Source organism: Equus quagga, chromosome 2 (assembly GCF_021613505.1).
Source record: "Equus quagga isolate Etosha38 chromosome 2, UCLA_HA_Equagga_1.0, whole genome shotgun sequence".
Lineage (NCBI taxonomy): Eukaryota > Metazoa > Chordata > Mammalia > Perissodactyla > Equidae > Equus > Equus quagga.
This window is the reverse complement of record NC_060268.1, coordinates 12,197,313-12,224,283: the sequence shown is the minus strand read 5'-3', so window position 1 is coordinate 12,224,283 and position 26,971 is coordinate 12,197,313. Positions and strand designations below refer to the sequence as shown.

Here is a 26,971-nt window from a genome sequence, read left to right as displayed (position 1 = left end):
AGCTAGGCATTGCTTTCTGTTCATCCAGCTGGAGCGCAACGTCAGCCCTTCCCGTGGAACCATCACTTCGCAACACGCCCCGCTGTCCTCTCCCCCGGGTCGCATCCCCCCTCTGCCTCTCACCCCAAACCACACAACACAGGAAACCACCATTCCGCCAGCTCCGCGGGGACTCGACGACGCTAACCCTGAGCCACAAGACGCGTTGCTAACCGCGCGTTTTCCCTCCTCTAAGCAGACTGGGTCTCGTCCGGACCGTATTTTGCTCTCGGAGCACGCGCCCTTCCTCTCGGATGAGCGCTCCGCCCTGCCAGAGCCGCCCGGTTAGTCAAGGACCGCCTTCCTTCTTCTCCAAACTCCTGCTACGACTTCCAACTCGCTTGCTCGCCCCAGACCCCGCCCCGCGGCCCGAGCGGCGCGGCAGGCGCATGCCCCGTGCGCGCCGCCTGCCCCGTGCCGCGCCCGCCCCGCCTCCGCTCCCCGTGGGCCCCGTGCGCCGCGTGCGGCTGGCTCCCGCCCCGCCGCGCACGTCTGCTCGTTGGCGGACGCGCGCGCCTGGCGGGGTGAGCCCGAGCCCCGGAGGCCCCGAGCGAGCGGCGATTGGCTGACGTGGTGGCTGCGCGTGGGGCCTGAGAAACTCGGGGCGAGCGCGCAGAGTCGGGTCCCGGGGCGGGGCCGGCGCATCGCAGGTAAACGGGTGGGTGGGAGGCTCGGGCGCCCGCGGAAAAGCGGGGGTGGGCTTACCCCGGCCCGGAGTTTCCGGCCGCAGCCTCCCAGGAGAGGGAGGAGGAGAAGGGGCTGGTGCAGGGCCGCGCGGACTCTGCGCCCCGGGAATACTGGCCCCGCGCGGCCGGGAGTGATGGGGCGCAGTCGAAGGTCAGCGTCGTGGGGTTGTCAGGTCCTCTTTCTGGCCATGATTTGGGCATCTTGCCCTGTTTCCTACTGCAAGAATTCAGTAGCTGGACATTTATTCAAGGGTGTGGGGTTTTGTTTGTTTTTCCCTTAAGTCTCGGTGAGTTAGAGGATTCAGGTCCTAGCTCAACCTGTGATTGACTCCCTGCCCTTGAGGGTCACTTAGCGTCTTGTATTTCAGTTCTCACATGTGTAAGTTTCGGCGGCACGCTGAGCCATGCTGTAGAAAAACACGCTTAGAATTCTTTTGGTTCACTATGTCTTGGGCCGCAGATTTTCTAACTAGAAGTTGCCACCCCCGCGACAGTACTTATGAAGTACTTTAAGCTCCATGGATGGAAGGAACTGGATAAACACAAGATAGCAGCGTTATTAGGATGGTGGAAAGAGACAACTTTCCACAAGAACAGGCTTTTTGAAAAGCTCCTTTGAACGTTTTATGCAGATTAAATCACAGTGGTAGTAGTCAAAGCTAAGCCTAAACAAAACTCCAGTTCTAGGAGGGTTTTTTTTTTCCCCCAGGTAACTTTAACATACTCTCACAAGTTAGTGGCTTTTCGGAGTTTCTCCTTGGGATCGAGTGTGGAACTAAGCTAAAATGACGGTTATATGATCATTTGGGTATCCTATGCAAGTGTATACCAAGAATATAAATTAAAACAAAGGTGACTTTTCTATATAAGGTAATAGGAATTAAGATAGCTCATTGGTGAGAGGTAATGATGGCAAATTAAAAAAGTGAATGGGAGATATACACGATTTTCCTTCAAAGGCAAAGTGTTTATAGAAATCCTTTTAGTATGTTAGTTTTTAAAGTAGACATACAGAAAAGCCTGTCAATCATAAGTGTACAGCTCAGTGAATTTTCACAAAATGTGCATACCCATGTATCCGGTCCCTAGATCAAGAAAGAGCATTATTTGCATCCCAGAAGTCCCATTTTGTGCTCCCTTTCCAGAGGTAACCACTTCTCGATTTCTAACATGATCTGAATTTACCTATTATTGATTTTATATAAATGGAATCAGACAGTATGTAGTTCTGTGTGTCTCATGTTTGCTTAATACTGTGTTTGTGAAGTTTATATGACTTATGTAGCAGTAGTTTGTACTCACACTGCATAGTAATGATCTGGTTTGGGCTATTACCAATAGGGCTTCTGTGAACATTTTTGTAAGTATTTTGGTGAAGATGTGTGCACATTTCTGTTGGATGTATATCTGCTAGTGAAATGGCTATAGTATAGGATATGCAGATTGGTATTTCTGGTATACAGTACGAAAACGATTTTCAAATTAGTTGTGTCACTTAACACTCTTGTTAGCAGTGTTTTAGAATTCTGGCTCCTCCAAAGACTTGCAACACTTACCCTTGTCTTTTTCATTTTAGCCATTCTGGTGGGTATATGGTGATAGCACATTGAGTTTTTCCCCTAATTTCCTGAATAACTAAGGATATTTAACACCTCTTCATCTGTTTATTAGCCATTTGGGTGGACTCTATAGCAGGGGTCACCATATTTTCTGTAAAGGGCCAGATAGTAAACATAGGCATTCCTTGCGTTGTAGGTTTTCGGTTGACACAGTGCTGTGTGAAGGCGAGAGTGTCTGCGTTTTAGGCTTTGCAGGCCGTGTACAGTCTCTGTTGTGCAGTCCTCCCTCAGTGTCCAGGCATTGGTTCCAGGACCCCTGCGGATTCCAAAATCTGCGGATGCTCAAGTCCCATGTGTAAAATAGCATAATAATTGCATATAACCTACATGCATGCTCCCATATACTTTAGATCATCCTAGATTACTTATAATACCTAATACAATATAAATATTTTGTAAATAGTTGTTATACTGTGTTTTTTAGGGAATAATGATGAGAAAAAAAGTCTGTACGTGTTCAGTACAGATGCGACTGTTGTAGGCCTTTCCACTGGGTGTTGGTTGAATCTGCCGAAAGGGAACCACAGATAACAGAGGGCCGACTGTATTTTCTTCCTTCCTTTCCTTCCTTTCCTTCCTTCTTTCCTCCTCTCTCCTTCCTTTCTTTTGTTCGTTCTTTTTTCATAGTTTGCTAACCCCTGCTATCTTGAAAAATGACTGTTCAAAAATGACCATTCAATCTTTTGCCCATTGGTGGTGGTGAAGTCATTAACTGACATGGGCTATCTGGAGAAGTATAAATACATAGTGGTATTAAGTAGAGTGTGCTCTAGTGTTTTGGGTTTAAATTTCAAATCTCTAAACCCACTTTCTTTGCTTTTTACCAGTTTTACCTCAAGACTAGTTGGAGACCTGTTTGAGACTTCTCGGAACTGTCCTTCTTGTTCCTGCTTTCTCCCATCCCTTTAAAGCTGAGGAACAAGAGAGAGGTAAGAAGTGAGAAAAGAAAAGAGGGATGAGTATCCAGACAGTTCTGGATACTTTGAGTAAAAAAGTATAAAGAAGCATAAAATATTTTTTGCAGTACTTTGAAATGGATATTGTCTTTTGAGCTGTTCCATCTTAGGATGGCTTGATTGAAATTTATATCTACCTGATAGAGTATACTCCTAATGTTGGAAATAAAGTTTGGGCTGTCGCTTCGGCCATGAACCTCAACTGTGGCACCCGTGCCCAGGATGTCAGTCCTCTCTTCCTTGTATGCCCCATTGGGCTCTCCGGTTCGTTTACTCTTACTTTGGGCCCCCTGCCTTTTGCTCAGTACCATCAAAAACTTTCCTTGAATATTTTTTCAGCGTATGTTAACATTTTTAGCTAAAACTTTCTTATTTTTAGGTGGTTTATAGAAGTGAATTTAGGTATATATTTAGATATATATTGCTAATGAGAGGCTTGGGGTGTGGATAATTGAGTTTTTTTTCAGTCTTACTTGATTGTTATGCAAGATAAACCACTAGGCCCAACTTCCACCACCAACCCACTGCTCTCCCCAAGTCTTTCCTATATAGAAATTTCAGATACAGTTATGCATTTATATACGTGTATATATACATATATTTTGAGTAATAGAAATACATTCCTACTTTGTAGTTCCCACACAAAACAATTGTACTCATATACAGTGTTTTCTCTGCTCTTCTTGAATCAAAGTTGGAGTCATTACAAATTATTAAGGCTGGTAAAGGGTATGTGCTGGTGGAGGGGATTCTCTGACAGGTGCCCCCCCCCCCCCCCCCCCCCCGCCTTGGCTCCTGATCTCATACAGTAGCCAATAGGGTATCTAGGTAGTACAAATGTCTAATGGTACCACCTCCTGACTGATGTTTCTGTATTAATAAGGATCTATCTGTCAGTCCGGTTGTCGTCATTAGCTTCCTACAGTACCTACTCCCCTGGACAGTGCCTGCATCGCATTGCTTTTGTTGAGGTCTGGAACTCTGTTTTGCAGGATTCCAGTGGCGACAAACATTGTCTTTTCTGTTGCAGTTTGTATTTTTAGATACTTCATTGAGGTTATATTTAATCTGATTTGCTTCGTTTAAGGTGGCTGTGTTTCTCTGCTGTGATCTATGATCTGTTGCTTTTGTTCTTTACTTCCAGCACATGATGTTATCACTAATATGTTCAGATACCTGGGACTGGGGATGGGCTGAGGCTAGCTCACTTTCTTATAAGCACCTGCCGCCTACAGAGATAACTGGAGGGTTGATGGGAGAAAAAGAGATAATGCACAACATTAATCAACTCCTGCTGCTATTGTTAGCACTGTATTATTATTCTCTTTCTTTTGAGTTTGTTGGACTTTAAGACTACTTTAAAGAGAGGATAGGGCTGTTTTAGGGCATTGACTGCAAAGGCAGTGCGCTATAGTGCGAAGAGCGCTGGGCGTAAGAGCAGAATGGTTGCAGCTCACTGCCTGTTTGTGTTAACCTTCCTGGGACTCGACTTTGTTTTGCAAAATGAGGCATTTTGACCAAGTATCTGTAATCTTTGGTAATCTTTTCCAAAAGATACAGTAGAGAAGGACAGAATTTAGAATTTAAATGACTCTAGAGGTCATTTAGGCTACCCTCTCAGTTTTTTCAGTGAAAACTGAGAATTTGAGATTGTATTTAGTCAGCTAGTTACTAGAATCCAGTTCTCCTGACTTTTATTCCAGTGACTTTCCGTTATGCTCTTTGTGATAGGAACCCTCTAAGGTACCCCTGGGATTCACACTCTTGTGTAATCCTTCCCCTTTGGGGAGACTAAACCTGGAGGCTGACTTCTGGTAGCACATGGCAGAAGTGGTGGGATGTCGCTTCTGAGATTAAGTCACCAAAGACTACGGCTTCCTTTTTGCTGCCCTCTCTTGCTTGCTCCTTTGATAAAGCCAGCTGCTATGTTATGAGCTGACCTATAGAAAGACCCACCTGTCAAGGAATTGAGGGTGGCCCTTGGCCAACAGCCTGCAAAGAACTAAGGTCACAGTTCACTAACCCGCTAGGATCTGAATCCTGCCAACAACCACTGAGTGAAGTTGGAAGATCTGGTCCCAGGTAACCTGGAGATAACTGTAGTCCTGGCTGACACCTCGATTACAACCTCGGGGGAGCCCCTGAGCCAGAGGGCCTGGCTAAGCATCACCTGATTCCTAACCCTCAGAAACTGGGATAACAGGCATGTGTTGTTTTAAGCTGCTAAGTTTTGGGGTCACTTGTTGGGCAGCAATAGATGACTAATAAACTGCTCTTATTAATTTCAGAAAATTTTTAAGAAAAGAAGTAGTCCATCGTAGTTTTTGTGAACATAACTTTGTTCTGTTTTTATCATCTTAAATATATTTGAGAATATGTTATTTTTACTTTTTGAAAAATAAAATAACCATTTATCTATAAATTCTGTATTTCTTTTGACTGTAACTTAATCGCTAGGTATTTGTTTTCTCTCAAAACTGGCAACATAAAGAGATGATTACTTTGATGTTGAGTTTGGTTTGGGTTTCATTAAAATGGATGACCAATGGAACAAATTTACCCTAGAACTGCTTTTGGCAGTTGGCATGAGTTTGGCATGATATCAGGTATTGTCTGTATTGAAGGATTGAAGGCTTTTTTTGGTGAGGAAGATTGGCCCTGAGGTAACATCTGTTGTCAATCTTCCTCTTTTTTTTTTTTTTTCTCCTCAAATCCCCAGTACATAGTTGTAAGTCATTCTAGTTCTTGTATGTGGGATGCTGCCACAGCATAGACCGACTAGTGGTGCATAGGTCTGCGCCCAGGGATCTGAAACAGTGAACCTGAGCTGCCGAAGCAGAGCGCATGAACCCAACCACTCAGCCACGAGGCCAGCCCCCCTGAAGGCATTTTTAATTAGATTTTATTCTGTTTGGGATGTATATAGCCTGGTAGTCCACTCTTTTTTATCCATAGATCTGCATTAGGGTGATTTGATTATATATAAATATTATTTTGAGAATTGCCTTTCGTATCCTTGGATTTATGGGTTTTGGAAGCTACTAGAATACAACAGGGATCATTTTACTAGAACCCTTAATCCTGAATCTTGTTTTATTTTCTCTTGAAGCATACCACCTTCCCATCTTCATAGTTTTATTTTGGGGATTTTGCTGCTGTGGAACAAGTTTTGAAAAACTATAAAAACAAATAAGTACGTAGATAAATGACATAGATCAGTTAACTTTTTAATAACTTTATTGTGAAATGTAACACACGTAAAGTATATAACGTATATGTAAACAGTTTAATGGATGATAAAAAATTAACACCCATATAGCTACCATCAAAATATTTTGAATTGAATAATCATTGAAACCTGTAAGTACTTGCTTTGTATTTGGTTGTTTTTTTAAAAAAAAAATGTGTGAATGTGAGTGTGTGCAATGTGAATTCTACAGTTGATGGGTACAATGTGTGTCTATGAGGTGAAGTTTGTTAATGCTGTTATTAAAATCTCTTTCCTTACTGATTTGCGTGTGTGTGTGTGCTTGATTGACCTTTACTGACAGTTTACTGTGTGTTAAATCTCTCTCCGTAATTCTGGATTCTGTTTCTCCCTAGTAGAAGTCAATTTTTGATTTATTTTGAGGTCATGTTATTAGAAGTGTATAATTTTACAGTTGGTCTGTCTTTCTATGAATTGAACCATTTTGCCCATTAAGAAGTGTCCCTTTTTATCTTTAGTAATGCTTTTTGTTTTAAAGTCTAGTCTGTTTTTTTAAACTTTCTATTTTGAAATAATTTTACTTACCCAAAAGTTGCAAAAATAGTACAGGGAGTTCCTGTAAAACCTTCACGTCTAATGTTAACACAACGCATGATCATAGTACAGTTATCAAAACTAAGAAATTAATGTTGTTGCAATACTGTTCACTAAGCTATACACTTTATCAGACATCACTAGTTTTTTCACTAATGTTCATTTTCTGTTCTGGGACCCAGTCCAGGTCTCAAGTTGTATTTAGTTATGTTTCCTGAGTCTTCTGCAATCTGTGACCTCTTTCTGATTTCGGTATAGCTGTGTCAGTCTTCTTTTGGTTAATGTGTGCATCATAGAGCTAGAGTTTTAAACTGGGACATCATTGTCTTTCAATTGGAGTGTTTGGTAATTGGATCATTTCATCCATTCCTATTTTGTATTATTTCACTTTTTATTTTGGAAATTGCATCTACTTTACCATTCTTATAGTGGTTACCGTAGAGGCTGCATGCGTCCTGGAATGTATCCTTTCAGACCTTTCTTTATGCATTTCCTTACATGTGTATATGTATCCAGACATATCCTTTTGGTTTGTTTGCTTTTTAATTTTTTTTTCCTCCTTCTTCTCCTCAAAGCCCTTCAGTACATAGTTGTATGTTGTGGTTGTGGTCCTTCTGGTTGTGCCATGTGGGATGCTGCCTCAGCATGCACCTGGGATCCAAACCCGCGAAACCCTGGGCTGCCAAAGCAGAACGTGTGAACTTAACCACTCGGCCATGGGGCTGGCCCCTAATTTTCTTAATATAACAGAAGTTATACTTTACAATTTTAAAACTACCCCTTCTAATTCAATTTTTTTTTCCTTTTGGTGAGGAAAATTGGCCCTGAGCTAACATCCGTTGCCAATCTGCCTGTTTTTGCTTGAAGAAGATTGTCCCTGAGCTAATATCTGTGCCAGTCTTCCTCTATTTTGTATGTGGGATGCCGCCATAGCATGGCTTGATGACTAGTGTGTAGGTCTGTGCCCAGGATCCGAACCTGCAAACCTTGGGCCACCAAAGCAGAGCAGGCATGCTTAATCACTAGCCCACCAGGGCAGTCCCTTAATATTTTATTCATCTTCTGATGTCAGTATATGTCTGCGTAGTGTTTAAAGTGTGTATGTACCATAGTTTGTTTAATTTTTTAATTACTAATTTAAATACTATAAACAGCACTGCAATTGATATTCCTGTTTGTGTATGTTTGCACCCTTTGCTAGAGCACAGATTTCTAGAAGTAGAATTGTGGAATCTGAGTTTGCACATTGAAAACTTTAACGCACATTGTGGGGCATTCTTGTTATTTTTTAATGGCATAGTTTTTACAAAAACGATATGTGCTCGTTATAAACTCTTTCAGGCAACATAAATAAAGAAAAAGATGACAGCAAAACATTATCCTAAATTCTCTAACCCCAACCATTAAAAACTGCGTGTCCAGCATTCTGTTTCTGTTCCTAAGAATGCTCAAGATTAAGGGAAAAAAAGCCTACACATAGGCAAATGGTTGTGAAATTTCACAACACTAAGAATGAAAAAATATCCTGAAAGGTTTCGAGAGAGAAAACAGAAATAGGCTTCTTAAAAAGAGAAAAGAATTGAATATGCCAGCATCAGCATCAGTCTTCTTAACCAGCCATATTAGCTGCTGATTAGAACACAGCGTCACAATGATTTCAGTTTTGAAGGGTATTGAAAAGCATATCCAGTTTTCAACCCCAAAACTCAAAGCTGGTCAACAGTCAATGAAGTATATATATTATATAGCCAGTCCTGCTTACTTTTGATTAGTATTTGCGTTATTTGTTCACTGTGCTCTATAATCCTAAATACAATATAAATAAATACATAAATAATATATATAAATAAAATAAAATAGAGTTAGGAAAGGGTAATTTGTAGCATATTTTCATTTTGTGTTGACAGGGTTCAGAACACGCTACCCCATAGTATGGCACCTTGGCATGATGAATATTTTAAACTGAAGGAATTTGAGAAACAGCAGGTGCAGGCTGGACCCTCTGACCTCCCCCTGCTCCCCTGGAGCAGGTCCTAAGAGCTTCATGTGAGAGGTGCCCTCCTTCTACTGAAAGGAGCATCCTCATCTCCAAAGATGGAAGGATGCTGCCAGAAGGCCCAGCCAGGGATCCAAAGAGGATGAAGTTTTTCCTTCCCTACAATGTGCATTTTGTTATTTATGTATTTATTTATTGTAAATAATGTTTTGATTTTAGGAAGTAACGTCTTATCAAGTGTGACCTCAGATCATGTAATTTTATGTTAAGGTACAAGGATATAAGTATTCATCACGTAATTAGAAAAATTTTTGGAATTTGAATGGTAATTTCTTACAGATCCTGTTTGCAGTTGGGTGTTGAAATGCTATTTTGCGTTAAGTCTCAACCATATACGTATAAACTGAAGAAAATTTAAACGTTTATATTCGTTCTTTTTAATAAAGTGTTTTCTGAAGTATGACAGACCTCTTTTTTAAGCAGCATGTCTGGAAACTAATTAGTACTGTATTACTTTTATTATCTTTTAAATTTAATGTGAATTGAAGCCATTTCCTTAATTTATGTCAAACAGCTTATTGCCAGCATGGGAGCTGCAGATAGTGTGTGATGTAGCTTATGCTGTCCCAAAGTAGAACATTTTATTCAGTGGCATGAGCTGGCACAGTGGGCAAGATTATTCTAATTCATTTGGGTAAGTGAACTGTAACTTAGGAGGTTCGTACACAAAAACTCACTGAGTTTCTTTGTGATTCTTTACTGGTAAGAAACTTGGGTTAGGATTTCAGCGGCTTAATTCCTATTGCCTTTATTTCATGCAGGTGATTAATTTTCAGCTTAGTTTAAATTAAAATCTACCTACACATCTTTAAAATGCCTATATTTTTGTTTGTTACCATTTTTGAATTAAAAACTCCTTTAAAATATTTCCTTAGATGATTAGTAACTGGTTGGTTCTGGAAGCTCATGTTTGGTCCACATATAAATATACGTGAAAAATTAAAGAAAATGATTATTATCTTCACAAAGTCTTTTGGAATAGTTTTTCTTCTAAAATATATTCTTAATTTTACTAATTACTTTGAAAAACAAAAGATTGTATTATTTGCCTATCAGTGGATAAAAATTTAGACTTCTCTTCAACATTGCCACATTTGATGTTAATGAGATTCTAAAAAGCTGCCAGACATGTTTCCTCTAGTGCTGTTCATCATATGATCTTGCCATCCAGTGGAATATTAAACAACCGTTGAAGTGATTTGAATAAAAATGCATGTGATATAATATTGTGAAAAAATCAAATATGTGTAGACATTGATTACACACATATAAATCTGGAAAACAGAAATGATGAAGGGAACGCACTAAGATTTTAAGAGTATTTTATATTTTGGTGGTTATGTGAGGGGTGATCTTTTTTGCTTCTTTCTACTTTTGTTTTAGTGTATTCCGGACCATTTTCTGTAGGATATGGTCATTTGGTCAGAGCTTTGAATTTGTATCTAATATTTTTGTCTGTTGTCTGTGATTTCTACAAAATCAAGAATTCAGCATCATTTGTCCTTAATATTGGGTCACCTCTGACTTTTCCCAGTGATTATAGTTAGAGTGTAACCATTGTTTTTGTTCTAAGGAATATGATTTTTAAGCCCTTTGAAATCTTCTAAATGAGTTGTCAAAAGATTGAAAAGTAAGTATTTAGAAAAATGTTTCTTGTTGTTTTTCAGAAGTTTTAAAAATTGTCAGTTACTTTCTGAGATCCCCTGGCTGTGTCACCTCCCGGGCCTTCCCTTTCCCAGCTCTCACGGGGACTTCCCTTTCACTCCGTCCCTGTGCCTGTTGTGCCTTTCCCACTGAATTTAGACTGTTTCCAGTGTCTCCTCAGGGTCCAAGTGTTCTGAAGGTTCCAAGGCTTTGATGCTCCAGCGCCTTCCCTGAGACCTGACCAAGACCTCTGCGCTCTCATGGCTTCCTGGGAGCGTCCCTGCTGCCTTAGGGATGCTCCTGGCGCTCAGAGAGCAAGCGCTTTGCTCCAGTTGTTTCCGTCTCCTTCTTCTTGCGCAGTTTCTGAGGTCATGTGGATCTCATGCTTGTTGGTGTTGTGTTTTGGTACCTACTTTTGTGGTAGATGTTTTGTTTATGGGTTCGGTTTTGCTATCCTGGTCACTCGCTTTATCTGTATGGAGATATTTGGGGAGATTCAAAAATTATGCTACTTCTACTAGAGTCTTCTTGGAATCCTCCTGGCTTTTTGACAGAGTCAGTTATTCAATTTAAAGGCTTGTCCTTTTTGAAGGTATGCTCTGCTAAAATGTTCTTTATTTCAAGATCATAGAAGATAGTTGCTTCAATTTTTTTAAGTCCTTACTGTATAAAATGAAAACCTAGCAGCGATTTTTGTTTTGGAAATTTCATTTGTCTAATCTGAAATTTTAGTGACCATTAACCCCTTGATATCCCCCTGATATATGATTTGCCAGAGGCTACAGAGTTAATAACTGGAAGCACCTTGTCCAAATATTCACTTTATGATTCCACAGTAGTCAGCCTGAACTAGTTGTAGGGAGTACCTGAGTGAGAGGGAGCTCTGTTCAGAAGGTGTTTTACATTTCAGCTAACACATGGCTGTGCTGGGTTAGGACTCTCTTCTGGGTGGTATGAGAAATAACCCCTCCAGGGGCCGGCCCGGTGGCGCAGCGGTCAATTGCACACAGTCCGCTTCGGCGGTCCAAGGTTTGCCAGTTCAAATCCCGGGTGTGGACATGGCACAGCTTGGCACGCCATGCTGTGATAGGCATCCCACATTTAAAGTAGAGGAAGATGGGCATGGCTGTTAGCTCAGGGCCAGTCTTCCTCAGCAAAAAGAGGAGGATTGGCAGCAGATGTTAGCTCAGGGCTGATCTTCCTCAAAAAAAAAAACAAACAGAAATAACCCCTCCAGCAGGAGTGGAGATAGGCCTCTTGTCAGGCTTCTGATCATCGAGACTTCAGTTTCTTTCCAGTTGGTTCATGACTGTCATCCGTCTTCTATTGTAAATTTGTTCCATAAGAGAAGCTGAAAATGTCTCTGAACATAGTAGGTGGTGTGAGAGCTGGAAACTCACGAGGCGTGTGTCTTAGTCTCCTGTTGCTGCTGTAATCGCTGTAACTGATCACTGCAAATTTAGTGACGTCACACAAGTTCAGGATCTTACAGTTCTGCAGGTCAGAAATCTGAAATGGGTCCCCCTGGACCAAAGTGGAGATGTGAGTAGGGCTGTGTTCCTCTGTCGAGTCTAAGGGAGGCTCTGTTTTCTTGCCTTTTAATGCTGCCAGAAGGTGCCCACCATTCAAATCTGATGGTGAATTTCTCCAAGGACGTGACCAGTTTACACTTTATAGTCTCTTCATGTGTTCAGTTCTCTGAATTTATTCAATGTAGTTAATTTCGTTTTCAGGTGTATTTATATGTAGACCAGTTTTGTTAAGTTTACTGTGAAATTAATTAAAAGGGCGGAAGCATAAGCTCTGGCAACGTCTGTTTCTCCACTAGATGGAGCTATATGCCAGTGTTATTGCTCCGTCGCATACCAGGGCATGTGTCTGGTGAGATAATCCTAAAGTTAAATTAAGTAACCCAGATACTAATACAGTTAAATAAGTGGCTTATTGGTTATATAACCACATGTAAAATATAATTTTATTCCTTATGTATAAAAATATGTCCCAGTCACCTGTGAGGAATGTCTATAGTTGGTTTCTTTCATAGGGTTGCTAAGTTTCTGTTGGTCTATCCTTCTACTTTGTCAGTACCCTATGGCCAAAAATGTAAAAAGATTTTCTATATATAGTTGAGATTATCTTAAATGACTTCCACTTAATGATTTGCCAGAATAACTAAAGTTGTGCATTCCCTTTGGTGTAAATAGAATGACTGATACCTGTGGTATGCATAATGCTCAGGCTAGTGGATTGATCCCTTGTAGATGCTTCTGCACCTCCTAGTTCAGTTGATTTATATACTTACCAAGCGTCACTTGTGTTTGTCCCAAAACCTCTTTATTTTAGTTGTATCAGTGATCATAATTAATTTAAATTAAATCTAAAGAAGCTAATGGAAATATTACAAAAAGTGTTTTTCCCATGAAAACTAAGGTGAATTTTTTGGATCACTCAGTCAGGGTGAATTGCTAAAAAAGTTACTGTCAAATTAGGTGAGTGAGAAAGCTGTGAAAATAACTAGATTTTGCACTTTTTTATGGAGCAGGAAGTGCTTAGAATTCCATAAGTTCTGTACAAAAAATGTTTTTATTTTACGGTGTGATTGCAAATGTGCCAGTTTCACATTTTGGTTCTTATCACTGAGAAATAACTCTCCAAGAAATTTTATTTGAAAGTGGTGAATGTCCTGGGTGAAACATTTTAAAGTTAGAGAATTTACTTAAGTTCTTAGTAGTTTTAAAATTCGTTTCTCTCTTAGTGTTACTGTCTTGCTATAGCTTTACGTGCTTAACTGATTATTATTTAGAGAACATCTAAATAAAATAAAAAAGGTATTTACATAGAAGAAAATGAAACTGTGCTACTTTATCAAAGGCTCCAGATGTACAGTTTAGCAAATCACAGAGCTTTTTTAGTCTTGATTTTGAGTAAATGTAATAATTTTGAGTTTTATATTATTCCAGATTTTTTGATTTGTTGCTGAATTGTTTTTAGCCAAAAGATTTGGAATTTGATCCCTAGGTTCTCTGGTCTCTTCATGTTTAACTAGCAGGACAGGCAGTTTTGGTTCAGTAGTGAGTTCTCTAACAGGAGTTTCTCCTTCCCCACCGTAGTCCTAGGAGAGCAACTTCATTACTTAAAAAAAAAAAAAAAGAAAAAAAGTGAGATTTCTTTTTCTACTTTTATGAAAACAGCACTGCAGTAGGAGTCAGAAGGTCTAGGTTTTAGTCCTAAAATCTAGGACCCAGAACAATAAGTACTTGCTGAATAAATTAATGAATGAATAGCTTTGCTACTTAGTAGTTGTGAGATTATAACCTGGTAAATTAACCTCTCTTAGAGTCTTATCTATAAAATGAGCTTTTATTAATTCAAAACACATTTCTTGAGTGTTACCAGTCAAGCACAACAATGAGAAATATGAGCCACCGGCCTTCAGAGTGCTTAACTGGGAGGAACAGATAAGTAAATGGTTAATACGCACTGTGACAAGCGCTCTGATGGCGGTGTGTTCACATAGAGACAGTGGGCAGCCCCTCTAAACCTGTAAACATTGGTCAAGCATTTCTTAGTGGGGGTAGGGAGACACTGATTTTATGATCCTAAAATTATTATACAGAAACATTAAATGACTAATTTTCTTTCCATTAGTTGAAGGAAAAAAACATTTCTGAAAAAGATTTTGCAAAACATTTTTCAGTTTTCTATAGTTCTTTGTTTCACTTCTGAACTATATGAGTTTCTTGGGAAGCATATTTATGAGTTTCAAAATTAGATAATACTGTAAGTCATCAGAAAAAGGCCATGGATTGTTTTCTGAATTTTAACTGAGTGCAACTACATGTGTAGTAGATATTTTTGAGGAATGTTTAAAAATTTCCAATTAAATAGAAAGTAACGTATGGAAGCCTTGGTTAACTGGCCCTGTCCTTCTAATTTATTCCACTGCTGTTTCAGTGACCCTCATAGATGCCTTTACCCACCCACTCTGCCCCTGAATCTTGATTGACTTGCCTGCATTCAGTTTGAACAGAACTGACACTTTATAATTTTGAATTTTCCAGTCCGTGGCCATGGTAAATATCGCCATTTCTTTAGGTTTTCTTTTATGTCTCTTAATAAAGTTGTATTATTTTCTCCCCAGGGGGTTTTACAGTGTTGTAGTGGCAAAGATCTTAAGTGTACATGTTGAAAGAAGTGTGAATAGGCAAGATTCTTGATTCGTTCCAGTATCAAGGGAACAGTTTTTAATGTTTCACCATTCTTAGAGGATTTTGCTTATCAGATTATTGTATTTTTAGAATGCTAGGAATTTTTATTTATTTATTTACTTTTTTATTTGGTTGAGGCAGGTTCAATCTTAGCTAACATCTGTTGCCACTCTTCCTCTTTTTTTTTTGCTGCACAAAGATTAGCCCTGAGATAACACCTGTGCCAGTCTTCCTCTATTTTGTGTGTGGGTTCCCACCACAGCATGGCTTGATAAGTGGTGTAGGTCCCTGCCCAGGATCTGAACCCATGAACTGGCCACCAGACGTAACCACTATGCCATGGGGCTGGCCCTTAAAATTTTTTTTTAAAGATGTACATATTAAATTTTATCAGATACTTCATCTTTATCTATAGATTTTTGCATATCCTTTGATTTCTTTTTCTTTAATGTTAGTATTAATATTTTAAAAATATTGAATAAATCCATAATGGGATAAGCGCAGCTTAGACACGGTACATTATTACTTTTCCTATATTGCCGATTTCTGTTTGGTAATATTTTTGTTTATGATTTTTATATCTGTGTTCGTTAATGAGATACACCTCTTTTGTTTCTTACACTATTCTTCTGTGGATTTGGTATCCCAACTTTTCCTATCCTCATAAAGATTTTGCTGTTATCTTCTACTCTTTGGACATTTTTAAGTAAGATTGGAATAATTCCAAATAAGTTTGAAATAATAATAATTTTTGGAATATGCCACTTCCCAGGAATAGTTTCCATTCCTGATTAATTTCTTTGAAAGTTATAGGATTACTCAAGCTTTCTGTATCTACTGAGTCAATCTTGGTAAGTTATTTTTCTCTTGAAATTTGTCTATCGCATCTAAATTTTCAAATATATTGCCATTAACATGTTAATAATCTCTTATTATTCTTGATATTGTTTATCTGTGTATTCTCTCTTCTCTTCTTGATTAGTTTTACAGAGTTTGTCGGCTTTTTAGCCTATTCAAAGAACCAACTTTTGGCTTTATTGATCTTCTCAGTGGTATATTTATTTCCTATTTAATTAGTTTATGCTCTCCATTTTTTTCTGCTGATCTCTTTGGGCTTATTTTGCTTTGGTTCTGATTTCTTTTGGTGGATGCTTAGCTCAGTAATTTTCAGTCTCCTTTCCTAATATATATATTTAAGGATATAAATTTACCTCAGTAGTGTTTTAGCTTCATCTCACAAGTTTTGCTCTGTGGAATTTGTTATTGTAGAGTTCAAAGTATTTTCTAAGTGTCATTATGATTTTTTTCATTGACTTATTTCTTAATTTCTAAACATATGGGAACTTTATTAATTTCTCAAAATATGGGAATTTAATTTCTGAGCATAGGATTTTCCTTTTTTTAAATCAGTTTTTAACTTCACATTGTGGTTAGAGAAGGTGCTCTGTCAAGTTTTGATTTATTTATTTATTTTTATTGTAACATTGGTTTATAAAATTATATAAATTTCAGATATACATCATTATATTTGAATTTCTGAGTAGATTACATCATGTTCACCATGCAAAGACTAATCACAATCCACCACCACGCACATGTGCCTAATTATCCCTTTCATCCTCCTCCCTCCCCCCTTCCCCTGTGGTAACCACCAATCCAGTCTGTCTCTGTGTGTGTTTGTCATTGTTTTTATCTTCTACTTATGAGTGAGCGCATACAGTATTTGACTTTCTCCTTCTTACTTATTTTGCCTAGCTTAATACCCTCAAGATCTATCCATGTTGTCACCAATGGCCAGATTTTATCCTTTTTTATGGCTGAGAAGTGTTCCATTGTGCATATATACCACGTCTTCTTTATCCATTCATCCCTTGATGGGGACCTTGGTTCCTGACAATTCTTGACTATTGTGGATAATGCTGCACTGAGCATAGGGGTGCATATAACTTTACACATTTGTGTTTTCATGCTCTTTGGATAAATACCCAGCAGTGGGATAGCTGGATCGTATAGTAGTTCTATTCTTAATTTTTTGAGGAATCTCTGTACTGTTTGCCAGAGTGGCTGCACTTGTTTGCACTCTCACCAGCACTCTATGAGAGTTCCCTTCTCTCCACATCCTCTCCAACACTTGTTATTTCCTGTCTTGTTAGTTATAGCCATTCTGATGGGAGTGATGTGGTATCTCCTTGTAGTTTTGATTTGCATTTCTCTGATAATTAGTGATGTTGGACATCTTTTCATGTGTCTGTTGCCTATCTGTATTTGTTCTTTAGAGAAATGTGTGTTTAGATCTTTTGCCCATTTTTTAATTGGGTTGTTAGGTTTTCTTGTTGTTAAGATGTATGAATTCTTTATATATTTTAGATATTAACCCCTTATCAGATATATAGTTTGCAAATATCTTCTCCTAGCTGCTGGGTTGTCTTTTTGTCTTGTTGATGGTTTCCTTTGCTGTGCAGAAGCTTTTTAGTTTGATGTAGTCCCATTTGTTTATTTTACCTATTGTTTCTCTTCCCGGGTCAGACATGGTACTTGAAAATATGCTGCTGAGACTGATGTCGAAGAGTGTACTGCCTATGTTTTCTTGTAGATGTTCATGGTTTCAGGTCTTACATTCAAGTCTTTAATCCATTTTGAGTGAATTTTTGTGTATGGTGTAAGATAATTGTCTACTTTCATTCTTTTGCATGTGGCTGTCCAGTTTTCCCAGCACCATTTATTGAAGAGACTTTCCTTACTCCATTGTATGTTCTTATCTCCCTTGTCAAAAATTAGTTGTCCATACATGTGTGGTTTTATTTCTGGGCCCTGGATTCTGGTCCATTGATCTGCGTGTCTGCTTTTGTGCCAGTACCGTGCTGTTTTGGTTACTATGGCTTTGTAGTATATTTTGAAATCAGGGAGTGTGATACCTCCAGCTTCATTCTTTTTTCTCAGGAATCCTTTGGCTATTCGTGGTCTTTTGTTGTTCCATATAAATTTTAGGATTCTTTGTTCTATCTCTGTGAAAAATGTCATTGGAACTTTGATAGAGATTGCATTGAATCTATAGTGTGGACATTTTAATGATGTTAATTCTTCCAATCTGAGAGCACAGAATAGCTTTCCATTTCTTTGTGTCTTCCTCAGTTTCTTCCAACAATGTTTTATAGTTTTCAGTGTACAGGTCTTTCACCTCTTTGGTTAAGTTTGTTCCTGGGTATTTTATTCTTTTTGTCATAAATGCAGTTACAAATGGGATTGTATTCTTAAATTCTCTTTCTGCTGCTTCATTGTTAGTGTATAGAAATGCAACTGATTTTTGTATGTTGATTTTGTATCCTGCAACTTTACCATATTCATTTATTATTTCTAAAAGTTTCTTGGTGGATTCTTTAGTCTTTTCTATATATAAAATCATATCATCTGCAAATAGTGACAGTTTCACTTCTTCCTTTCCAATTTGGATCCATTTTATTTCTTTTTCTTGCCTGATTGCTCTGGCTAGGACTTCTAATACTATGTTAAATAAGAGTGGTGAAAGTGGGCATCTTTGTCAGGTTCCTGTTTTTAGAGGGATAGTTTTCAGTTTTTCTCCATTGAGAATGGTATTAGCTATGGATTTGTCAGATATGACATTTATTATGTTGAAGTACTTTCCTTCTATACCCATTTTATTTGGCAGTTTTATCATAAATGGATGCTGTATCTTGTCAAATGCTTTCTCTGCATCTATTGAGATGATCATGTGATTTTTATTCTTTTTGTTAATGTGGTGTATCATGTTGATTTGCAGATGTCGAACCATCCCTGTATCCCTGGAATAAATCCCACTTGATCATGGTGTATGATCTTTTTAATGTATTGTTGTATTCGATTTGCCAGTATTTTGTTGAGGATTTTTGCATCGATGTTCATTAGTGATAGTGACCTGTAATGTTCTTTTTCTGTGTTTTCCTTGTCTGGTTTGGTATCAGGGTAATGTTGGCTTCATAGAATGAGTTGGGGAGCTTTGCCTCCTCTTCAGTTTTTTGGAAGAGTTTGAGAAGGATAAGTATTAAGTCTTCTTTGAATGTTTGGGAGAATTCACCAGAGAAGCTGTCTGATTCTGGACTTTTAGTTTTTGGCAGGCTTTTTATTACTGTTTCAATCTCCTTACTGGTGATTGGTCTATTCAGATTCTCTACTACTTCTTGATTCAGTTTGGGGAGGTTGTATGAGCCTAAGAATTTATCCATTTCTTCTAGGTTATCCAATTTGTTGGAGTACAGCTTTTCATAGTATTCTCTTATAATCCTTTGTATTTCTGTGGTATCCATTGTAATCTCTCCTCTTTCATTTCTCATTTTGTTCATTTGAGACTTTTCTCCTTTTTTTCTTAGTCTGGGTAAGGGTTTGTCAATTTTGTTTATCTTGGCAAAGAGCCAGCTATTTCATTGATCCCTTCTACTGTTTTTTTAGGCTCTATTTCATTTGTTTCTTCTCTAATTGTTATTATTTTCCTCCTTGTGCTCACTTTGGGCTTTGTTTGTTCTTCTTTTTCTAGTTCTGTAGTTTAGTTTAAGATTACTTATTTGAGACATGTAGTTTAAGATTACTTGTTTGAGATTTTTCCTGTTTGTTGGCTGGGCCTGTATTGCTATGAATTTCCCTCTTAGAACTGCTTTGCTGCATCTCATAAGAGTTGGTATGATGTATTTTCATTTTCATTTGTCTCCAGGTATTTTTTGATTTTTCCTTTGATTCCTTCATTGATCCAGTGGTTGTTCAGTAGCATGTTGTTTAGTCTCCACATATTTGTGACTTTGTCATCTTTTTTCTTGTAGTTTATTTCTAGTTTCATAGTATTGTGGTTAGAAAAGATGCTTGATATCATTTGAATCTTCTTAAACTTATTAGGGCTTAGCTTATTTCCCAACTATAGTTCGTCTTTGAGAATGTTGTGTGTGCACCTGAGAAGAATGTGTATCCTGCTCTTTTTGGATGGAATGTTCTATGTGTACCTATTAAATCCATCTTGTCTTGTTTTTCATTTAAATCCACTATTTCCTTGTTGACTTTGTCTGGATGATCTATCCATTGATGTAAGTGGAATGTTGAGGTCCCCTCCTCTTGTGTTGCTGTTCATTTTTCCTTTTAGGTCTGTTCATAGTTGCTTTATGTACTTTGGTGCTCCTGTGTTAGGTACATATGTGTACATAAGTGTTATGTCTTCTTTGTGGAATGTCCCTTTTATCACATTATACTTCCCCTCTTTGTCTCTCATTTCCTGTTTATCTTGAAGTCTCGTGTGTCTGATATAAGTATGGCAACACCTGCTTTCTTTTGCTAGCCATTTGCTTGGAGTATTGTCTTCCATCCCTTTATTCTGTGCTTGTGTTTGTCTTTAGAGCTGAGATGTGTTTCCTGGAGGCAGAATGTTGTTGTGTCTTGTTTTTTAATCCCTCCAGCTACTTTGTGTCTTTTGATTGGAGAATTTAATTTGCATATAGAGTGATTATTGATATATGAGGGTTACTACTGCCATTTTATCTCTTGTTTTCCTGCTGTTCTTTATTTCCATTGTTTCTCTTCCCTTGTATTTCTGACTGGCATTTCAGTTTGGTGTTTCTCTATGTTGGTTTTCTCAGTTTTCTCTTTATTTATGATTTGTGGCTCTGCTCTGATTTTTTGTTTAGTGGTTACCATGAATTTTCTATAAAAGATTTCGTAGAGGAAATAGTCCATTTTCTGATAGCCTCTTATCTCCATTAGCCTAAACAGGTTCAATCTCTTTCCTCTTTCTCTTCTAAGTTATTGTTGTCACAAATTATTCTGTTTTGATTTGTGAATTTTTGACTAATTTGAAGTGTTTATAGTTATTTTCGATGCTTTCCTTCCCTTATCTTTTATGTTATAATTGCTTCCTAACCTGTTTTGATAGCTGCAATTTTCAGATTTTGTCTGTCTATCTCCTTGCTCAAGTCTTTGTAAACCTTTGCCTTTTCGCTTCAGGTGTGAGTACATCCTTGATCACTTCTTGTTAGGGAAGTCTGGTGGTGATGAACTCCCTCAGCCTTTTTTATCAGGGAAATCTTTTATTTATCCATCATATCTGAAGTATAGTTTTGCTGGATAGCGTTCTCTTGGCTGCTGAAAGTTTTTGTCTGTTTGTATTTTGACTATATTGTTCCATTCTCTCCTTGCCTTTAAGGTTTCTGCTGAGAAATTTGCTGAAAGCCTGATAGAGGTTCCTTTGTTGATTATTCTCTTCTGCCTTTCTGCTCTTAATATGTTTTCTTTGTCATTGGCTTTTGCCAGTTTTACTACTATATGCCTTGGAGAAGATCTTTTTGCATTGATGTATTTAGGAGTTCTATTGGCTTCATGTATTTCTAAGTCCAGTTTCTTCCCTTGGTTTGGGAAGTTCTCACCTATTATTTCTTTGAACAAGCTCTTCGTTCCTTTCTCCCTCTCGTCGCCCTCTGGAGTACCTGTAATCCTTATGTTACATTTCCTGTTTGGGTGAGATATTTATTGAAGAATTTCTTCATTTTTTTAAGTCTTAGTTCTCTCTCCTCCTCCACCAGAATCATTTCTATATTTCTGTCCTCTTAGTCACTAGTTCTGTCCTCCATAACATCAGCTCTGTTTTTAAGGTTTCTACGTTGTTTTTTAATCTAATTCAGTGTATTCATCATCTCCAGAAATTTCTGTTTTGTGTTTTTTTTAGAGTTTCAATCTCTTTGGTGAAGCATTCCTTCTCCTCATTAATTTTATTCCTAAGTTCATTGAACTGTTTTTCTGTGTTTTCTTGTAACTCATTGAGTTTCTTCATGGCAACTATTTTGAATTCTGTTTGATTTGGTTGTAAATTTCTGTGATTTTACAGTTAGTTTCTGGAGATTTGTCATTTTCCTTCTGCTGTGAATTGTTGCTGTGGTTTTGCCTGGTGTGTGATGAACTGATACTTTGCTGAGGCATTTGTAGTAGTACCAGGTCTCAGATTCCAACTGCTGCCTCTGGGAGGGGCAGGAGCTGTGTTTTCTGCACCACCACGTCTGCTGGAAGGCTGTCTGTGTTTGCCTGCTGGCCACAGCTGCTTGACAGGTCACACACGGATGCCTAGTTTGTCTGGTGCGGAACTGCTGCCTTGGCCGGCCACTGGCCAAGCTGGTGTGCTAGTCGGGAGGGCAGGAGCACTTCCTTTCGTGTGCATGTGCTTGCTCCACACTCATGGGCAGTTCACCTGGGTTGCTGCACTTGGTGGGGTGGCCGTGCAGTGTTTCAGCCACACCACTTGGTGTGGAGGTTTCCTCAGGCTGGGCTTCAGCTCCAAAAGTGCAAGCATTTGCCCACAGGTCTGCCTTCCTCCCACCTGCTCTTACAGTTGCATGCTGGCTGCTGTGTGAGGACCCACGACCTTAATCACTGCTGCTAGGGAAGGAGAAGGGATCCACTCACCTCATTCCACTGCTTCCTGGTGATCCAGTCCCCCTACTTTCAGATGTATGGCTTTGTGGATCTTTCAGACGTCCTTTTGTGCTTTGTAGGGTTTCCTCTGTTGATTAATGAATGTCTGTTTTGTTGTAACTTAGTGGGGAGAGATTAAGGAACAATTCACTCTGCCATGATGCTGATGTCCCAGATTTTGGCAATTATGAATTAAGCTGCTATAAACAATTGACTATAGGTGTTTGTGTGGACATATGTTTTCAGCTCATCTGGGTAAATATGATGGAGTGTGATTGCTGGATAGCATGTAAGAATATGTTTAGTTTTGTAAGAAACTTCCACACTTACTTTCAAAGTGGCTATACTATTTTATGTTCACACCAGTAGTAAATGAGCATTCTTTTTTCTCCACATCCTTGTCAGCATTTGGTGTTGTCAGGATATTGGATTTTAGCTATTGTAATAGTGTGTAGTGGTATCTCATTGTTAGTTTGCAGTTACCTAATGACATATCGTGTTCAGCATCTTTTCATATACTTATTTGCCGTTTGCGTGTCTTCTTGGTGAAGTGTGTCATCATATCTTTTGCCCATTTTTAAGTTGATTGTTTGCTTTCTTATTGTTGAAATTTAAGAGTTTTTTGCATATTTTGGGTATCAGTCCATTGTCAGATGTGTTTTGCAAATATTTTCTCCCATTCTGTGGCTTGTCTTTTTCTTTCTCAGCACAGCAGAAGTCCTTGACAGAGCAGAAGTTTTTAATTTTCATGAAATCCAACTTCCCAGTTTTTTCTTTCATGACTGTGCTTTTGATGTTGTATCTAAAGAACCATTACCAAACTCAAGGTCATCTGGGTTTTTACTTATGTTATATTCTAGGAGTTTTGTCACTTTGTGTTTTACATTTAGTCTGTGATCCATTTTAATTTTTATTAAAGGTTTACAGTCTGTGCCTAGATTTTTTTTTCCCATATGGATGTCCAGTTGTTCTAGCACCTTCTATTGAAAAGACTGTCCTTTGCCATTGAATTGCCTTTGCTCCTTTGTCAAAGGTTACTTAACTCTATTTGTATGGATCTATTTCTAGGGTTTCTGTTCTGTTCCATTGACCTATTTGTCTGTTTTCTTAGTAAAGCGAGACTGTCTTGATTATAGTACGTTTATAGTAAGTCTAGAAGTTGGATAATGTCAATCTTCTGACTTTGTTCTTTACCTTCAATGTTGTGTTGCCTATTCTGGGTCTTTTGCTTCTCCATATAAAGTTTAGAAACAGTTTATCAGGATCTGCAATAAAACTTGCTTGGGTTTTTATGGGATTCCGTTGAATTTATAGATCAAGTTGGGAAGAACTGGTATCTGGACAATATTGAACTTTCCTTTCCATATAGCCCTTTAGAGATATCTCATCTTGAGGTAAGGGATTGACTTTTATACCTCTAAGTAGATCTCCCATGTCAAATGCAGGCTGCTCTGAGAGAGGAGGCATGATCCTCCCTCAGTGGCTCTGTTTGTCTGAGGGGTGCTCCTGGTAGAGCACTTAGCTGAGAGCCATCAGCAGTCACACTCCTAGCAGCTGTGGGAATTACATCCTTGGTACTAAAAGAGGTCTGGATTGTATACCACAGTATCCACTGTAGCTTCCCCTCTAGGTTTTGCTTTAGCTGTTTATTAGCCATATAATTTATTACTATCTTTTCAGGTCATAGACTCTTTTATTTATTTGATATCCAATATTTTTCCTGTTGTTATTGTTTTCTGGAAGGGTTGTACAAATAACCTGATTTGTCATATTATTTGGAATAACTCATATTAACTTTTTACTTGATAGCACTTTTTTCACCTTTGCTTTATTGTGTTTTAAATTCCATTTATTTTTTTCCCAGCTTTTTTGATATATGATTGACTAATAAAAATTGTATATATTTAGACTGTTCAAGGTGAAGGTTTTTTCTTTTTTAAGGTGTACAACATGATGACTGAATATACATATACATTGTGAAATGAGATAGAACTCTTTTAATAGATTCCACTTTACCATTAATTCTTTTTTGTTTTTTCTTTCTCCTTTTTTCCCCCAAACCCCCCCAGTACATAGTTGTATGTTTTAGTTGTGGATCCTTCTGGTTGTGGCATGTGGGACACCTCCTCACTGTGGCCTGATGAGCGGTGCCATGTCCGTGCCCAGGATCTGAACCAGTGAAACCCTGGGCCCCCACAGCGGAGCACGTGAACTTCACCACTCGGCCATGGTCCCGGCCCCAACTGTTAATTCTTTGACTTAAACTTTTTCTTCTTTGTTTCTCTCTCTTGTTTTTGAAGATTGACACCTAAGCTAACAACTATTGCCAGTCTTTTTTTTATGCTTTGTTCTCTCCAAATCCCCCCCAGTACATAGTTGTATATTTTACTTGTGGGTCCTTCTAGTTGTGGCATGTGAGATGCCCCCTCAGCACAGTTTGATGAGTGGTGCCACGTCCGCGTCCAGGATCCAAACCAGCGAAACCCTGGGCTGCCCGAAGCGGGGCGTGCGAACTTAACCACTCGGCCTCGGGCCAGCCCCTCTTCTTTGTTTCTCTTAATGATCACTCAGATTCTTGTGAAATGATCTAGAGAAATAGTATGGTAATTTAGGAAGAAACTCAATAGTGTAATTTTTGTAAAATGACAAATTATTAAGAAATTCTCAACAAGTATGTCAATGTCATGGTGGCGAGAGTCATTCCTTTTTTCTCTCCTCTTTGATTTACAACTAGTTGGACATCTGTATCCAAACCAAAGTGCCCTATGCACAGCACACCAGGACACCCAAGAGGTCAATCCGTGTACCTGAAATTGGGTGGATTGGACCCTGGAGGAGGCTCTGGAGCCAGGGGAGTTATGCTGGCAGTAGTGGCACTGGCAGAGGCACACTGGGAGCAGCAGAGAAAGTGGAAAGCAAGAGGGGTGAGTGAGAGTCTGCCCAGCCACATGGGCTGCAGCTGGAGAATCCTCTTGCTCTTCAGCAACACCTATATTTCTGAGGAGAGACCTCCATGACTTAGGGGGAGGGAAAGGAAAGGGTGGACGGCAGACAAAAACAACTGAAGGAACACATTTCCTGCTGTCTGCTCCAGGATTCCGGTAAGAGATCTGCCCACACACCTCTGGGACTCCATTGCTCAAGGATCCTCCTATGAGGCTGTGGGCACATCCAAAGCTCCAAGTGCTAAGCATGCATTTCCCCCTACTCGACTCTGCCTTTTCATGGCATGTTATTTATGTGCGTGCTCCCAGCTTTAGCCACAGGTCAGCTCCAATAAGAGAAGCCAAAACTTTGTGCTATAGCAACACCTTCTGGAAAACAAAAGGAAGGCTTATAATTGCTAACTTGTTGAACTGTTAAAATCAAAGTCAGCAAAGCCTTCCGTAGATAAGAATGGTGTTCACTACTTCAAATGCTGTGACAGAGGCACATTTTATCTAACACTATGAAAAATCATGGTAATGTGGTATCACAAAAAGAAAACGACAGCACTCCAGCAACTAAACCCAAGGACACGGAGTATTGCAATCTGATAAAGAATTAAAAATAGTTGTTTCGAAGAAATTCAACAAGCTACAAGAATACTCAGAAAGGCAATTCAGTGAACTCAAGAATAAAATTAATGAAGAGGATTACTTTACCAAAGAGATTGAAGTTCTAAAAAAGAGCCAAATAGAAATTTTTGAGCTGAAGAACGCAATAAACGAGATGAAGAAAGTGTTAGAAAACATTGGAAATAGAGCAGGTCAAATGGAAAAGAGAAGAGGCAAGCTGGAGGATAGGAATTTAGAAATGATTCATGTGAAAGAGGAGAGGGAACTAAGATTTTTAGAAAGTGGGGAAATCCTACAAGAATTGTTAGACTCCATTAGAAAAGTCAACATGAGATTAATGGGTCAACCAGAAGGAGAAGATAGATAGAAAGGGACAGAGAATTTACTTAAAGAAATAATAGCTGAGAACTACCCAAACCTGGGGAAGGAACCAGATATACAATTCCATGAAGTTAATAGAATACATTGTTATCTTAATACAAAAAGATTTTCTCCAAGACACGTTATAATGAGACTGTCAAAAGTCAATAATGACAAAAGAATTTTAAAGGCAACCCAGGAGAACAAGATAGTAACTTCCAGAGGAACCCCATTAGACTATCAGCAGGTTTCTCAGCAGAAACTCTACAGACCAGAAGAGAGTAGAGTGACATATTCAAAGTATGGAAAGATTAAAGATTTCCAGCTAAGAATACTCCATCCAGCAAAGTTATCCTTTGGATGTGAAGGAGAAATAAAGGCTTTCCCTGACAAAAAAAAAGCTGAGGGAGTTCACCTCCACTAGACAAGCCTTACAAGAAATGTTGAAAGCAGCTCTTCAAGCTGAATGAAAAGACAAAAACACACAAAACTGATTGAGATGATAGGTAGTCAGAATTAGAAAACTGTAACTCTATTTTAGAATAGTATATTAAACAATTATAGCATAAAAGTTAAAGGAAAAGAGCATTGAAAATAAAGCTACTACAAT

General features: G+C 38.7%; 1 protein-coding gene across 6 annotated transcripts in view; it reads left to right on the top strand.

The window, feature by feature from the left end:
- The first annotated feature begins 471 nt into the window (after positions 1 to 471).
- The window catches only part of MIPOL1 (mirror-image polydactyly 1), a 301,403-nt gene continuing 274,903 nt past the window's right edge, over positions 472 to 26,971 (top strand). For all 6 annotated transcript variants that reach the window (XM_046653537.1, XM_046653536.1, XM_046653538.1 and 3 more), the window contains exons 1-2: positions 472 to 689; positions 3,172 to 3,273. The gene's annotated coding sequence lies outside the window, so the exon portion shown is untranslated. The remainder of the gene's footprint in view (positions 690 to 3,171; positions 3,274 to 26,971) is intronic.